Here is a 16,455-nt window from a genome sequence, read left to right on the forward strand (position 1 = left end):
ATTGTTCCTAAATAAGCATGTGTCTTGAAATCAGTCCATTGACGCAGGCTTTTGCTCTTATAGTAGCTGCGGTGTGGCTGGAGATCCACTATTCTCTGCTGATTCGTTTTTCATCCGTCAAGCAGCAAACGCTGGCAGAGACGCCGCTATTTAGCTTGGCCCGGCATTTAAGAGGAAACGCGACAAGCAAACCATTACATACAATTTGAGAAAAAGTCAAACCGACTTGGCCTGAGCAATACACACAACAACCACAAACACACACGAGCATATACACACACCTACACATATAAACACACACAGACACACACACACACACACACACACAGACACACACATTCACACACAACTCATGCCACCTCTTCCAACCGACATAGCTAGAAAAACACCAAAGGTGCAATCAGAGTTTATTTACTGTCTCACAAGCTCATGAGAAACAGCACATCAATAGGCAAATTCAAATAAAATTTAAATAGGGGAAAATATGGGCGCTAGTTGCCTCTTGAAAAGGCTCACCGCCACACACCCCCTCCCAGTAGAGTCATAGGCTTTAATTGTGTGGAACGCCTGAGTTTCAGTAGTTAGAAGGACATTTCTGCATTTTTTTCCCGTATAGGCAGTATTTTGCTATTTAGCTAAATCCTTATGTTGCTTATATGTCATTAAAGGGTCATTGTAGTTACAACATTACTTCCTATTTGTCTTATCTGAGAGAATGCAAGAATGTATTTTCCTTTTCCATTTTCGTCACCGGTTTCCCTGACCTTTTACTGAATGGTACCAAAATAGAGCAGGACTTTACTTGAACACGGACCTGTGTGTTTGTGTACGTCTTTCCACTGGTTCAAGCGAGCTGGTAAACCAATAAGATCACTGAGCTTTAATGAAAAGAACAGGTGACCTATCTGGGGGAGTTGCCCGGCCACTACTTTGAAAGGACAATTACGGTTTGGTAAACAACGGATCCTTTGTAAGTACAAAAGTCTTGCGTCACCCTTGGCCTTTTTTCTCCGGCGGGATGGGGTATTGCTATTTTCCAAGACTATGTGAATTAACCGAAGACTCAAAATGACATGGGTTTTCAGGGAGATGGCTGGGGATCACTAGGATCACTATGGACCCATTCCGTACTGTCATCTTTTTTTTCTACTGAAAATGTCCTTTTGGTTTTTCCTCCACAGACAAATTGAATTTAGAGAGGATTTTTGAGCGTTATTTCATTTCAAACAAATTTGAACTAAAGCGATGACTGCAGTAAGTTACAATTTCCAAAAATTCTAAGAAACAATGAATGTCTTTGTCTTTTTGATTGATGTATAGCTATCCCAGCATGATTTGCATATTGATCATATTAAGAGTATGATATGCCGACTCACTCAGGGAATTCTTCGGACCACCGAAAGGCTTCAGATCACTAGTTTCAAAATATGTGTACTTTACTGCTTCTCCTAATACCATCACCAATGTCAGCAATAACAGCTGTTCCATCAAAGCCTCTGCATTCAGCCACCGGCACCCCAAACCTCTATGGAGACCTCGCCCCCGCTAAGGGGGTGGGGGCTCAAGAGTCCAACCACGCTAGGAAATCGAACACCGAGAACCTCTGGAACTTTTGCAGGGGTGAATGGATTAACCAACTGACATCAAGAGTGCTTTTGTACACATTTTGTGCGATCAAGTATAGCCCCTGAGGCAGCAAAGATGATTAGATTACAGAGATTTATGATGGCGGAAAATGTCAATAGATGTAAATCTCAGAGAATAGCAGTGGTTACGCCAGCTGGAGGTTAGTTCGTTGACATGGGTTGTGAATGATTATAGCATTTGCAATAACTAAGGGTGGTAGAATGTCCAGCCACCCGCCCTCTGTGTGGGCAGCGCTATGGAGCATATGCATTGCATGTGTTGGGGCTGTTCGGGAACTAAAGAGCTTGCCTGCGCAGTGAGTTTCTTCCCAGAGAGTTTTTAATCTCCTCCCCTGTTGCTCTTTGGGCCCGCACCGTGTGCCGCTGGGGTGAACCTGCGTCACGCAAAAACAACAACACACACACTCATCGAGGGAAACCTCGGTTCAGGGTAAGAAATAATCAGTCGACATGCGCGCTCAAAAAAGGAAATTAACGTGTGACAGGTCCTCGTCAGTTCCCACCACCCACTGCCGAGGGAGGGGGTCCGAATAACAAGGACCGCATGTGCTGGCCTCAAATGAAACACCTCCGTGCCTTCTGTACTGCTGCGGTGGTTAGACCCCCCCCCCCCCCCCCCCTGCCTGGCAGCCCACCACGCAGCAGCCCCCACACGCCAGGCCCCCCCACTGGGGTCAAGGCCGGCCAGAGACTGGAAGAGTCGGCTCACCAGGGGGGGGTGGGGAGGGGGCGGCGAAATCCGGGATAGACAGCCCATCCGCTGAAAAAACAGCCAGCTGTGGCTCCAGCTGTTTGGGTCTGTGTGTGAGTGTGTTTTTTTTGTTTTTCTCCCGGTCTCAGCTAAGCTCTCTGGTGTTGCTGCGGCTAAACGTGAACCCGGGGGGAACAGGCCATGTGGGCGAAGGAGAAAGTGGTAATTGGCAGGTACACGTTGAGCATTAGAGCTTAATAGCCACTTTATCTCAGGCTCAATTTGAAATGTGTTGAGTGAGTTGAGGGAGCGTGCTGTGTGTGCCTGGGCACGTGCTGCAACGCCACAGTGATCCTCCGCAGATGTTTCCAGGTGTTTTTTTTCTCTCTTCCCTACCTTGTTGTAACAATGGCCGGCCTGTTGTTGACATTGTCGTCTTACTTTTTAAGCTTCCGTGTTTCTGGTATTAATCGCTAATTCCCATTTGACGACAATGTTTGCTGCCTGGTTTACACTTATCTGTGGTGATGAGTGTTCATTACCACAGACTGCGGCCCGATGTATTCCTTCATTCTGAGCACAAGGACAAACACAGACAGCTTAAGGACAGGATTTGTATCAATGAAGTATGTTAATTTTTTTTTATTTGGTATTTAATCTGTTATAGAGAATAGTGCAAACATCGGAGATATGTATGCACAATAGATATGCACTGCATAATACAGAGGCTATTTAAAGAGCCGCTTCTCAACTACTTATAAAGCTTTATCGACCATCGATAGACATATGGCACCTTTAGGTCATCAGATTTTTACACCCAATCACAGTTGAGAAAAGTCCTTGAAAAAGTTTTATTATACTTACAGTCAGGCCAGACAGTTGTAAAATTAACTGCTTAGTGCTCAATTAAATGCCTGATCTTCCATCTAAAAAAAACATGAACCGAGAGCCATTAAAATAGGAAGCTATACATATAATATTTAGCAGTATAAATAATGTACTTTAGTTTGATATTCAACACTTGTAGCAAAACAAACTTTACATATAATCAAGACAAAGAGTATATTTTGAAAGCTGTTAGTCTCTGGCCCTTGTGATGGAATCCCAATGTGTTGAACATTCACCAATCTTCCTTTAAGGAGAAGTGGGTCAGTAGATACAGTTTCCTTCACGCTAAAGCTGGAGGTGAGTCCTGTCTGCCTGTCACAGGACATTCCTCTTGATTGGATTTTCCAAAATCCGAGTTCTGTGGAATCGACCCTGGCCCTCCGTCCAAACCTCCCCTCCAGGTCCACCTTCTATCGGTCGGGGATCTGGTGTTCTAGGCCCGTGGTGGAGGCCCACCCTGCTGTCTGGTGGGCCCGGCTGACAGCCCCCTGGAAACCATCCACCCCCCTTCCCAAGCCCCCCCCCCCCCCCCTTCCAGATCCTCCCCACTCTTTTCCTGTCATGGATACCGGATCCTAATAGTTCACACATGCCACTTATTAAGAGGAGAGTGTGATGACTCTCTCTCTCTCTCTCTCTCTCTCTCTCTCTCTCTCTCTCTCTCTCTCTCTCTCTCTCTCTCTCTCTCTCTCTCTCTCTCTCTCTCTCTCTCTCTCTCTCTCTCTCTCTCTCTTTCTTCCTCTCTCCATGGCCATTGCTTAGTGATATATTCCATAATATACCTGGGAGCAATTACGGACAAATCTAGCCCATGTTTAATTCCTCAGTATCCTTTAACCATAATGAAGTCCTCCTAAACCCCCAAGAAAACTGCATTTCCACACCATTTTGGTGGTCTGTAATATATCTGTTGTTTGTTAATAAGCACTGAGCAGCAAATTCCAAAATCGGTTTCAGTTGCTCTTCTGTTGCAATTTCTTGGAACAGACAGAATGAGCTTGTCTCCAGTGTCTCCGTTGCAGACTCGGTCGAGGGAGCGTCCAGCAACGTGAAGTTTCATTTGAAAATTCAACTTGATGTTGAAGAACACACAGTCTATCCAACCCCTCATTTGTGCTGTCACATTGACGAACAGCTCTACTATTATAAGAATGGAAAAGTTGACTGCAGAGTAAACCCTGGGTTCTGTTTGATTATATAAGTCCACCTACTTATACACTGCAGTTTGCACTTTGATAAAATCACGTTTCCCTCCAACTGTGAGTTTTGGACTCGCTGACATCCGCTACCCCGTGGGTTTATTGTTCACAGATTAATGTTCCTTTTGTTTCTTGTATAATCCTTATTTTCCTAACATTCTGTAGCATGGGACCCATAACAATGTGCATCCTGGGAGTTTTCCTGTATTTATCCATAAGGTTTCTTCTCAAATGAACATGCTTAGCTATACATATTAAACGCTAATAGTATTTGACACGCTACACACATTTTATTTGTACAGTGCTGTTGTAGAGATTCAAAGACAGTACACATCACGTCAAAATACAGAGGAAGAAAACAACTAAATAACAATAAAAGGTTGTACTAAAACATTTGAAAGCATGCAAACCAAAGGGCAGAAAGCAGGACAGAGGACGTCAAGCCACGAGAGATAGAGAAAATAAAGAAAAAGGTATCTAGAAATATAAATGAGATATGCTCCATTCTAAATCAAAAGCGTTAAAGCGTTATAAATCATGTCTCCCTACATAGCACTTCCCGATACTCCTAAGAGGTCGTCCACGGGATCCAGACGCATTCAACGGTGACTCAAAGGGCTCTACACTGGAGGAATGGCGGTCCTGGGGGGCTGAGGAAGGGGAAGGGGTGGGGGGTGGGGGGGGGGGGGGACCGGTCAGGGGTCTCTCTCCACAGGCCCAGGCATGCTGGGACATCATACTGACTGGGAGATGAAACGGGGGGTATGTGAAGGGGCCCACTGCCCTTTCTGACCAGAGTCCATTTCTCAACTGTTGAACTTTGGCCCCGCAAGACTATTTATCTATCATGCGATGACGAAGAATTCCAGCCCATAGGATCGGTTAGAAGGCCAGTATATCATGCAAGGAGTTTTGTTTGCTGATCTTTTTCATCTTTTCCCCCCTCAATGTCAACAGTAGTCCTCGAAAGAGTTCCACGTAATATCTTTTCACCATCGACCGCCCGGCTTATGATGTCTATAAGGTTGCGGGGCTGGAACATTCCTTACCATTCGTAATTGAGCAAACAAAATAATGTATTGTGTTGTGAAACCCTGGCAGTAAGGGGAACGCCACAGTTGTTGGTGCCTCTGCATGAGTCGAGCAAGGTGCTTTACATGCGCATTCAAGAAAACGCGAGGGAAAAAGGGCGACAGAGACCGATAGATGAAGGTGGAGAGTGTTGTCGAAGAAACAGACATCAAAAGTACAATACATATGGACTGAAAAATAAGTAAATCGCTCAACCACTGGGATTGAGCAACTGTGTCTCCCTGGACTGCTGTCAACGGCATTCCTTCAAGGTGTTCAGTCACTCGTCTCGGTGTTTGCGTCAGGCCCCTGAAGAGGCTCAAGTCCCGACCTCACGTTCACCTCTGTGTGTTAGCGCTGCTCACGCATCGACATGCCCTCCTGCAGCAACGAGACGCAGACGCAGACGTGCTGCCAAGAGGTTGAAACAACTCCGAGAGGGGAGGAGGTATCTGGTCCGTTGTATAAGAGCGCTTGTGTGTATCCCACTGAAGAAATAAACGCTACAGAAGAATTCAGACGCGGGTCCGCGGTGACTTTAAGGTCGTCCTCCGAAGCTGTCAAAACACGCAGGCCGCCGCCCACGCTGGTCGCCGCGTTGCCGGGGCAACGGCTTTCGCTGCCGCCTGAATTGTGTCTGTGGGCTTGGTTGTGGTGCGTGAGCAGACGAGACGCTGGAGGATAATGAGATGGCATGCATGAATGGGCATCCCTGCAGGGCCAGGCACAGTTAATCACTTTGAATCAGGACTGGATAAACCCAGTTGGATACCTTCCACCTGTCACTAAGATCCGTACCAATCTGGATCAAGAAAGAGGGAGAGAGAGCAAACATTAATAAAAGCCTTTGCATTGCCGGGGTTGGCATGGTGGCTTTTAATTTCACAGTGGGACAAAGGGAACCACGGTGTTTGGCTGACGTTAATCTTTGAGGTCATCTTCTAACGACTCCCCCTCCTATCGAGCTGGACTGTGGTCCAAAGAGAGCTGAGGTCCCAGGCCCCATCCAGAGAGAGAGAGAGAGAGACCTCACTGCAGTGCTCACCAATAAACTGCTTGAGTTGATACAGCCGGGATACGGATCATCGACTTTAAAAAAATAAATAAAAGTTTCAGACTTTTCTCTGTCCCCTGTGGTGCGGTGGCTACCGTCGCAGATCGGATGGGCATGCACTTACCCGACGACTTTCCCCATGACACCCTTAATTAGGTAGGAACTTTCCTACGCTCGTAAACGCCAGTGCGACCATCAAAAGGGGAATGCTCGGAAACAGAGAGAGAGGCTCCAGGAATCACAATCGGCGGGCCGACGGAAGCCCGACGGATAACTATTTACAGTGAAGAGGGCCTGGGAAGCCGACCGAGGAGTGGAAAAATGAAATGGAATTCTGTGCAACGGATCGCTTTTGTGGAAAGTCTGGCTCGGGCCGACCGGCGATTGCATGGTCGCTGAACCTAAGGATTGCATAGTAGTGTGGATCTCGGCAGCTGCCACCGTTTGATATCGATCCCTTTCAAAGTGGCCCTTTCCAGTGAGCTATCGGATTCAGTTTCTTCATTCCTCTCTTTGCGTTGAAGCTAATGGGAATGCCGTCTGTGATGACGCATAGGTTTTAAGTATGTTGGACAGGGCGATGTAAACCCGTCTTAGCCTGTCACCTGCTAAAATAATAACGGTGTGATGTAGGCCTACACCAGCAATATGATCACTCCGACGTCTTGCCTTTCTCTCCCCATTCCTTCTCCTTTCATTCCTCTCTTTCGTGTTTACACTACTACCATGATCATATCTAATTTCTTTCGATGTTTGTAGCATGTTTCATATTTAAGTTTCATAGCACGTTATTAATGCACTGTATGGAAACTCATAAACCCTTAATCTGAAGATACATTACTCATGTAGAGCAGGCCTTAGAACAGAGCAGATTATCCCTGCAGCGTTTACGATACCTGGGTCTACCGGCTTTATCTATCCCTATGTTCATCTGATTAGCCATGCTGATCACATTAACCTACCGCTAAAGGTAGGGGTCATCACACACTAATGTGTGTGTGTGTGTGTGTGTGTGTGTGTGTGTGTGTGTGTGTGTGTGTGTGTGTGTGTGTGTGTGTGTGTGTGTGTGTGTGTGTGTGTGTGTTAGAGAGAGAGCAAGAGAAAGAGAGAGTGAGTGGGCTTATTATCTTTGTAAAAGGAAAGCCTTAGGCTACACAAAATATAAATCCCCTAATCTCCATTGCACAAACATACACAGGTGCAAACACACACACACACACCCACACACACACACACACACACACACACACACACACACACACACACACACACACACACACACACACACACACACACACACACACACACACACACACACACACACACACAAATGCGACTTTCTAAATCTTAAAATCAGAGTCAGAGACATGGCACTTTGACTACCCATCAGCCATCTTCATTAACATTCTTTGCATTTTTCTGTAGAATCCGTTCATGCTTTAAAAGGTACAAAGCCATGTGGTTGCCATGAGGAGAGTAGATCGAACGTGCACACACATGCATGCCCACACACACGTACACACACATAGACGTAGACCCTGTGGCGTGTAAATGCTTCCCTACTTCCTGGGAAATACGTAAAATGTTGTTTTTGTCCCCCATAGTATCTTGCGGTTCCGTCTGTACACATTTTGCTGAAGGAAATTCACTTTGCCGTATGGAAAGCATTGGTGGAAACAATGTTGACACGTTGACATGTTGAATGATAATTTCCAACCGTGCTTAGAAATGGAGCTTCCGAATGTACACCCGTTCTTTCTGTCTCTCTGTCTCTTCTGATTTACGTTCTCCCTCTCAGATCTATGCCCAACCTGGAGACATGATCTACGGCCAGGCAAACAGATGTTCAAACATAGAAGAAATGGACAGAGAGAAGATGTGTCAAGCTGGTCTATTTTTTCAGCTTTGTTAGGTTACCACTTTGTATGGGTCCTTTATTTATTTTTATTTGAAGTTTATTTGACGGGTAAAATGCACAATATATAATTGAATACTTTCTACTAGTACTGCACTGTATGCCTGCACACAGCTATACGGCTCATATAAAAGTTAGAGGTCAATGTGTGTCGTGAACGACAATGATCCTCATAAAAGGTGAGGCACAATGCAGTTGCTGTGATTTGAATTAGAAGAAAATGCAAAATAACGCTAACTGGCATCAGCATGAATCCCTCTATTAAAACAAAAAAAAAATGTTTTTAACCTGTTGGTGGAACTAGTACCCTTTAGTCATAAAAGTGGTTAAGGAGAGGGATGTGAATTTGTTACTTCCAGTTGTAGTTGTTGCGGAAAGCTTTTACAATGCTCTTGACCATTCCCGCTAACTAGCAACAGTTTGAACTTCTTTGACAGCTACTTTAACTGTTACTGGATGATCCAGAGCTTTTGGCTGAACTTTTTTCCAAGCACAACATTGGTGTCGCCTGAGCAGCTATCTTTTGTTCCTTCTCCAATTCTTATCCAATACAGCTGCCTCTCTCTTGAACCTGCTGACCCATTATTGACACAACCAGAATCATTGATTTTTTTTGTTGCAGGGAACATGGTCTTCCATTCCTTCGGAGGTATTGATAAACTTCACATTTGCCGTATCCTTCTGGCTAACAGACAAAGGCCTCTTTTTTGTCTTTTTGTGTGTTGCATTGGTGACTTCAAACGGATACTTTGAAGCGGTTAAATTGAATCCATCTTGTCCAGCAAGGATTCTTTCTTGAAGCATATCCACAATGCTATGAACATTAAGGTTGGCCGAATAAGGCCCTTAGGCCAGTCTCCACCATCAGCTCGACTTCCTGCTCAAAGCTTAGCTTGTTCTTCGAAACAGACGTCTGAGGACCATTGAACGTAATCACTTCAGGCCCAAATGATGAACAGGGTGCCCTTCATGTGGTGCTGGCCTATTGGGACGCTGTTTGTGTTGGCGCATCAATGTATGTGCATTTTGATTTACTACACTGCATTCCTATGAGGAAGGTAGTAGGCACATTTTCTCTGAATGGGTTTTAGATTTCTATTTCCAAAATTAAATGTGCCGATTCACCACTTCAGATACCGTATTGTTGAGTCTGTCACTGCTGTGATAGTGTTCAAGCATCGTTTTGTGCATTTTTGAATGAAATAGCACCCCCGGTGGCCTCATACCACATTACATACTTTTTGCTGATATCTTTGACCCGATTAAAAAGAAAAATCTCTCTCTTTGTCCTATCTCCCCCTCTCTTATGTCATGCAGCAGTGTAGGCCTAAAATATTATTATTTTTCCTTCTCGCGCTTTTCAAGAGGCAATCCCCCGGAACTGCTTATCTTTATTTTTTTCTCGATTAGACATGGCTGACTGAGATCTGGGCCACGTTCCAATTATCCATCTATACCGTTACTGTTCACCCTCGTTTCCTAACATTTCCAGATGTTCTCCTTAAAGAAATCCCAGACTGAGGATCAGTGCACCCTAAATATTAAGTGCTTTGGACATCTTTTCGATTTCGTCATAAGACATAGAGCAAGTCTAATTAACCCATGAAGCAAGTCTGAGGGTCGTGATCGGACACTTCAATCACCTTAAATGACAGCTTCCCACAGTGCTCCTGCCGAAGATTAACTGCTACTGCTCGTCTCCTTGAGAAATAGTGAATGAGTTATTGGATGGGGGACCTAGAATTTTTTATTGAATGCAGCCCTGCAGTTGTACCTTTAAGCAAAGTGTCCTAATAACAATAACATAAAGAAGTGAAAGATTTATCTCATGACTGTTCTGTTCCTCAGAGAGCTTGAGGGAGTGAAGGGAAATAACTAAATTAGAAAGAAACAGGCTAAATCCTTATTTCAATGGTAGATCCCATGTACAACCAACACTTTATGCCCCTTAAATTTCAAGACGACCATCTGTATGCGGTTTATTTCCCTAATAGAAATTGTTTCCATGTCGTCTCTGGACTGATGAGTGTGAATTTGTACAACTTCTGCAGGTCAATGCAGCCAATGCACCGAAGGCAGGCTGGCCATTTTGTTTCATTTCAAGTTACCATGCTGGCACCACCACACCGCAGTGCCTCAGAGTTGTTTTGGTGGAAAATTTTTGCTTTTGGTTTCCTGGATTAATAGGAACCCAGTATTAAATGTCAGCTTCCATTTGAAAATCGACATCCCAAAATGAAAAACAAAGCAGGGTAGACGTCGCACGCAGAAAATAGTTTTGTTGTTGAGCGTGAAGTGTACATGGAGAAACCGGATATGCCCGCCAGTTGGTTTTGGACTATGATGGCTGGGTCCTGGCATTCGGTTAAACGGTCAATGGCGTCTAAGTGGACGCCGAGATATAGCTCCGAGCAGTAACCTCATCTCAAAAAATAGAAGGTTAAAATAAGGGAATAACAACAGTGGATATTTAGGGACACCAACATGTAAACCACATAAACACATCCGATGAATGAATGCGAGTGTTGGAGTAACACACTCCTAGGGCTGCGCGACATGTGTTTAAATAACACTGGTGTACCCTTCCATCCCTTAATGTGCACTGTGACTGATTCTATAAATCAAGCTTAAGGGCTCTAAATCTGGGAAAAGTATTTATTTAATTTCTTTCTTTTTGCAAGGAAAAAAATATTACTTGTATTCAGGGAGGTACAACTTTGGGATGATTAATACGATTATTGACTTGTTGAAACGAGAGGTTTGATGCCATCACCCGGCTGGCAGTTCCAGGATGGCAGCCCTTCCAGAGAATACTATTATTGCCAACGCTTCTCAATTTAGAGGATTTATGGATTTGACAGGATTCGTTTGTGCACTTAAAGCAGTGTCCTCATTCATTTGTGACCTGACTCGAGAACGTCTGCGTGTGTCAGACTATCGACTGGTGTTCCCGCCTGCGTATTCCATGACGGGCGAGTCAAAGGAAACTGTTGTGACTGAGTGACCTAATTAAACAGCTCTCATTCCTCCATTATGGAGGTGCATGGAGAGAGACGGACTTCAGCCGACTTTAAAGGAAGTGTACACGCTGGTTTTCCCAGTCTGACTGGCACAGGCAGAGGAGAAAGTAACCCCACCAAAGCAGAACAAATTGAGCTGTGTTGGCCCGCTAAGTGGATAGAGAGGACCTTCTTTCCTTTCCTTACCTCATAGGAGAGATTAGTCCGCTTGAGGAATGAGCACAAGACTGTATTAGCACAGTGACCCAGACCCAGACCCAGACCTCTGCTCTGCTCCAGCTTGGCCTTTCAGATAATAAGCCCCCATACACAACATGTGGGCCAGATGCCACCTAGGGAACCTGAGGGACACACAATGCCTTTGAGAGCGGGAGTGGCGCTAGGTAGATGTGGGAGAGAAAGGAGACAAAGGTTATGAAGGTTATTCAGCGCCTCAAATGCAAACGTTTTGCTTTATCGCAGTTCGACCCGTTTTCTGACAGATTTATGCATGGAAAAAGATAGTGGCCCGAAGCCTGTCTCTGTTGATTCACTTTGGTGTGCAGAGGTGTGTGTGAGGCATCTGTGAAGCGGTGTGTGTGTGTGTGTGTGTCTGTGTGTCTGTGTGTGTGTGTGTGTTTGTGGCGTGAGGCGGTGTGTGTGTGTGTGTTTCTGGTGAACCAAACACACACACACACACACACACACACACACATTCACACACATGCAGTATATTTTGGGACCACAGTTTGTATTAAACGCGGAAGTGTCCTATGGGCGTTGCAGGCGGAGAATAAGCGCTCCATGCATGGCGAGTCACTGAGAGGAGAGGTGGTCTTCACCGCTGAATGCATGGACACACAATGTTGGACGGATGGCAGGTTGTGTGTGTCTTTGTGGGTGGTGGTGGAGGTAGTGGTGGTGGTGGTGGTGGGGGTCTTTAGTGAGTAGACCATCAAGGGGCCGTTTGTTTTTCCAAACTGGAAAGGGGCCATTTCCGCCGTTACTTTTCCTAACCCCGTAGCACCCTCCCCCCACCTCATCACTCACAACGCTCTCCCAACACGCGCTTTAAGCGTAAAAGCAACTGCAGCCTCGCGAGCGGCGTTGGCCGCATGAACGAGTGAGGTCAAATAGGCAGCTAGCAAAGAACCGCAGAAAGGGCTTCGTTCACAGACAGCTCCACAGACAACAAGATTCCACTTCAGCAGGCTGTGTGTAATTAAGTCGTTTTAGGTAGGTAGCGATTTAACCATACTCGTCAGTTGTTGTTGGTTTTTTTTGTTACCCCCCCCCCCCCTTCTCTCTTGAATTCCACTGTCAGGCCAGGAAGACTGTCTCTCTATCATGCTGGCTTGGGCCCCGTGGGTTTCGCTAATTTATGTTTGCGTCTTTGTCTGCTGCCGCTGCCTGCCACTGCTGCTCTGGTCGTGGTGGCTTGTGGTTTGGTTGCTGTGCTGGAAGGCAATGAAACGAAACGGGACAGCCATGTGTCCGCATGGCCATCAAGGGCTTCAAGATGGAGGGAGATGTGAACCAGAGATGGGGCCTGAGGGAGGGAGGGAGGGAGGGAGGGACAGGAGGGAGGGAGGTAGGGAGGGACAGGAGGGAGGGAGGGAGGGAGGGAAAGTGAGCAATAGAGAGATAGACAAAGGGAGGGGGGAATACATTTTATACCAATAGCTTGTGAACCAAAGTAAAGTAAGATGTAACAATGGGGAATCAGTCTAAAAAGGGTAAGAGTTGGGTCTAGTAATGTAAACTAGAATGGAGAACAGATTTAGCACTAAGGAAACGCAAAGGATTTATTTCCCTGAGTGTCAGAGAACAAACCGACTGGCCTCTTCTTTGTGGAAAAGCCTTTCGGCAGTGGCTCACTGGGCTTTCGGGGGTGGAATAGTGTGATTTAGTAAGTCTATGTTTGTGTAAAGCCATTGCCTGACTCACAGGCTACATAGCAATTACAGTAAATAAATGATGTGTATTTTCAACCTATTTTTGCCTCTTCATTCAATACAATTTGGTGCTTGTCTCCACACGCTTGGAGAGAGAGGGGGCGGGTGAGGTACAAGTGTGCTATCGCCAGGGTATTTTCAAGACCAATTGGAGATGGCACCACAGTTATTTCACAGTCTCTTATTCTTGTAGCGGGCGACCGGTACCTTGTCACTGCCCATCGCTGCAAATAAAGTTGGCCAGCTTCTGGTTTGTGATGTCACCTCCATCATCAGACGAGACTGCCCTGTAATCAGCCTGTCTCTGCTTCGTGATTGGAGTGGGCGGCCGAATCTGGCCCTGCGGACTCTGGTGGAACCGATGGCACAGAAACCCTCTGGTCTAATTTGAAGTCATCCCCTCAGTGTGTGTGTGTGTGTGTGTGTGTGTGTGTGTGTGTGTGTGTGTGTGTGTGTGTGTGTGTGTGTGTGTGTGTGTGTGTGTGTGTGTGTGTGTGTGTGTGTGTGTGTGTCTCTCTCTCTCTCTCTCTCTCTCTCTCTCTCTCTCTCTCTCTCTCTCTCTCTCAGTCTCTCTCTCACTCTCACTCTCACTCTCTGTCTCTCTGGGTCTCTCTGCCTCACACACTCTCTATGGGTCTCTCTCTCTCTTTCTCTCTCTGTCTCTCTCTGGTCTCTCTCTCTCTCTCTCTCTCTCTCTCTCTCTCTCTCTCTCTCTCTCTCTCTCTCTCTCTCTCTCTCTCTCTCTCTCTCTCTCTTTCTCTCTCTGTCTCTCTGGGTCTCTCTCTCTCTCTCTCTCTCTCTCTCTCTCTCTCTCTCTCTCTCTCTCTCTCTCTCTCTCTCTCTCTCTCTCTCTCTCTCTCTGTCTCTGTGTCACTCTGGGTCTCTCTGCCTCACCCTCTCTCTTTATGGGTCTTTTTCGTTCGCCTTTCATGGAACTAATGACCGACACACATCATTTGGGCATTAGTCATGATAAGCCTGATCCTCTCCAATCCAATTTGAGACACCGATATATGTGAGTCTGCCCCTGCGAGGACTAATCGGAAACCAGAAGCATATTTATTTCCATTTGTTCCATTATGGAGCATCAGTCTGCACTCAACCTCAGGGGGACACCATGATAATATTAAGGGGCGGTGCTTCTGCACTTTATATGGGATTTTTTATGGGATGTCAAAAGAAACGGCCTCTTTCTTGAATATATGAATGATAAGAGCAGTGCTTGTGTTCGGGGTCGAACAATACGGCTTTGATGCTACCTCAGCATCAGAAGTCTCTAAGCTGTTGGGGAGGGCATCTAGTCGGCATAGACAATTGAAGTCCCAGTCGAGGTTAGCTTTTCAGGCTAAGGGTGGGTGGAAAATGGAACAGACCCCGGAGATTAGGAGGCCATATATTTAAGCTAATACTAAACTGAAATCCAGCAATCAGTGCGTTAAGCCTAGAAGAGCCATCTCCCCTTTCCTTTCCCTGGCAGGATCGTCTCATGGCAGCAGAAAACTGCAATCTAAGGCCAAATGACCCATGATGATAGAACCTGGTGAAGAGGCTGCTGACCTGCTAGAAATAGGAAGGCTGTTTCAGAGGGAGTGTGTGTATCTGTGTGTGTGTGTGTGTGTGTGTGTGTGTGTGTGTGTGTGTGTGTGTGTGTATGTGTGTGTGTTTGTGTGTGTGGGGGGGGGGTGGTATTGAAGATATTGAGTACTGAGTGTTTCTTTTTCCTCCCGAAATTGAACCATCTTCATAGAGAAGGCATGATGGCCTGCAATCACTCTGGCACACATAACCCCCACGGTTTAGAACGCAACAAACAAATGAAGGCTACGACAACGGATCCCGGCAGCCATTAAAGGGGCCCCGAAATAGGCCCCGAAAAAAGGCCCCGGTAACGCTGTCCTCCTTCTCAAACCGTGTGATGGAACGAGGCGGATAAGTGGGAGACGGTGTGTGTGAGGGCGATGGGCCACTGAACTGAACAGCGGGGCGGTGGGGGCTGAAGGCAGGAAGTGCAGAGAACCCAAACAAACCCGTTGCCCACTTGGAAAGTCAAGGCGACTCGCATGCGACTCCCACAGTCCAGACGGATACAAGGGAGGCGACCAGCGAGGTCTGGGGAGGGCGCACACAGAGCCAGATGTTTGGCCTGCCGTTGACCCCTCGGACACAGCAGGGCACCCCACCCCCCGTCCTTCAGCGCCGACAATGTCCAGACACACGTCGGTCCGTCCGTCCGTCCGTCCGTCCGAGCGCCCCGCCCCACCGAGGCCGTAAATAAAGCGGCCAACAAGAACAATAACAAAACTGGGAATCCATGTGAAAGTGACCCAGCAGCACGTACTTATATAGGGAGGCTGTAGTTGAGGTTTTGGGATCGGACAAACCGCAACAGCCTTTATTTGACACGGCGTGAGGACAAAACAAGATCAATGGGCGCTCTGGGCTCTGGGTGTGTGTATGGGGTGGTGGTTTGCGTGGTGGGTGGGGTATAATGACATCGTAGACCGGCGGCCATCACTAAGACACGCTGGAGGTATATAAGTTTGGGCAAAAAGGAAATGTATGCATTCATTGGCGCTTTCCAACCCTGATGTCTCTCTGACCTCAAAGCCCTTTACATGTCACGGCAATCACACGCATATACACACACGCACACATGCATGTATGCAGGCACGCTCGCAGGCACACGCATAGCATAGACCAACAGATTGAGGCAACGGTTTATAATTTTTCCACACTTTTGTATCCAATAGCAGGAAGAAATTGGATCATTCAAAATGTGTGCGATATTATGTATCTTGGTGTGTATGCAGTGCTTTTTTGCCGGTTTTGTTTCTGTTGCAAAACAAGAATCCACTAGAAAATGCTTTCCCTTCTAGAATCAAGTATAGTTTTGATGTTGGAGTGAAGTATTGAACCTTCATTTTTAACATTCCCTGGACTGGAATCCAACATTGATCCGTCGAATGGCTTGCCAGTATTACTTTTCCAAAGTGTTCTCACTCTTTCATTTCCCTCAAATATAATTTCTGTGACGGGA

The sequence above is a fragment of the Gadus morhua genome, chromosome 22 (assembly GCF_902167405.1).
Source record: "Gadus morhua chromosome 22, gadMor3.0, whole genome shotgun sequence".
Taxonomy (NCBI): Eukaryota; Metazoa; Chordata; class Actinopteri; order Gadiformes; family Gadidae; genus Gadus; species Gadus morhua.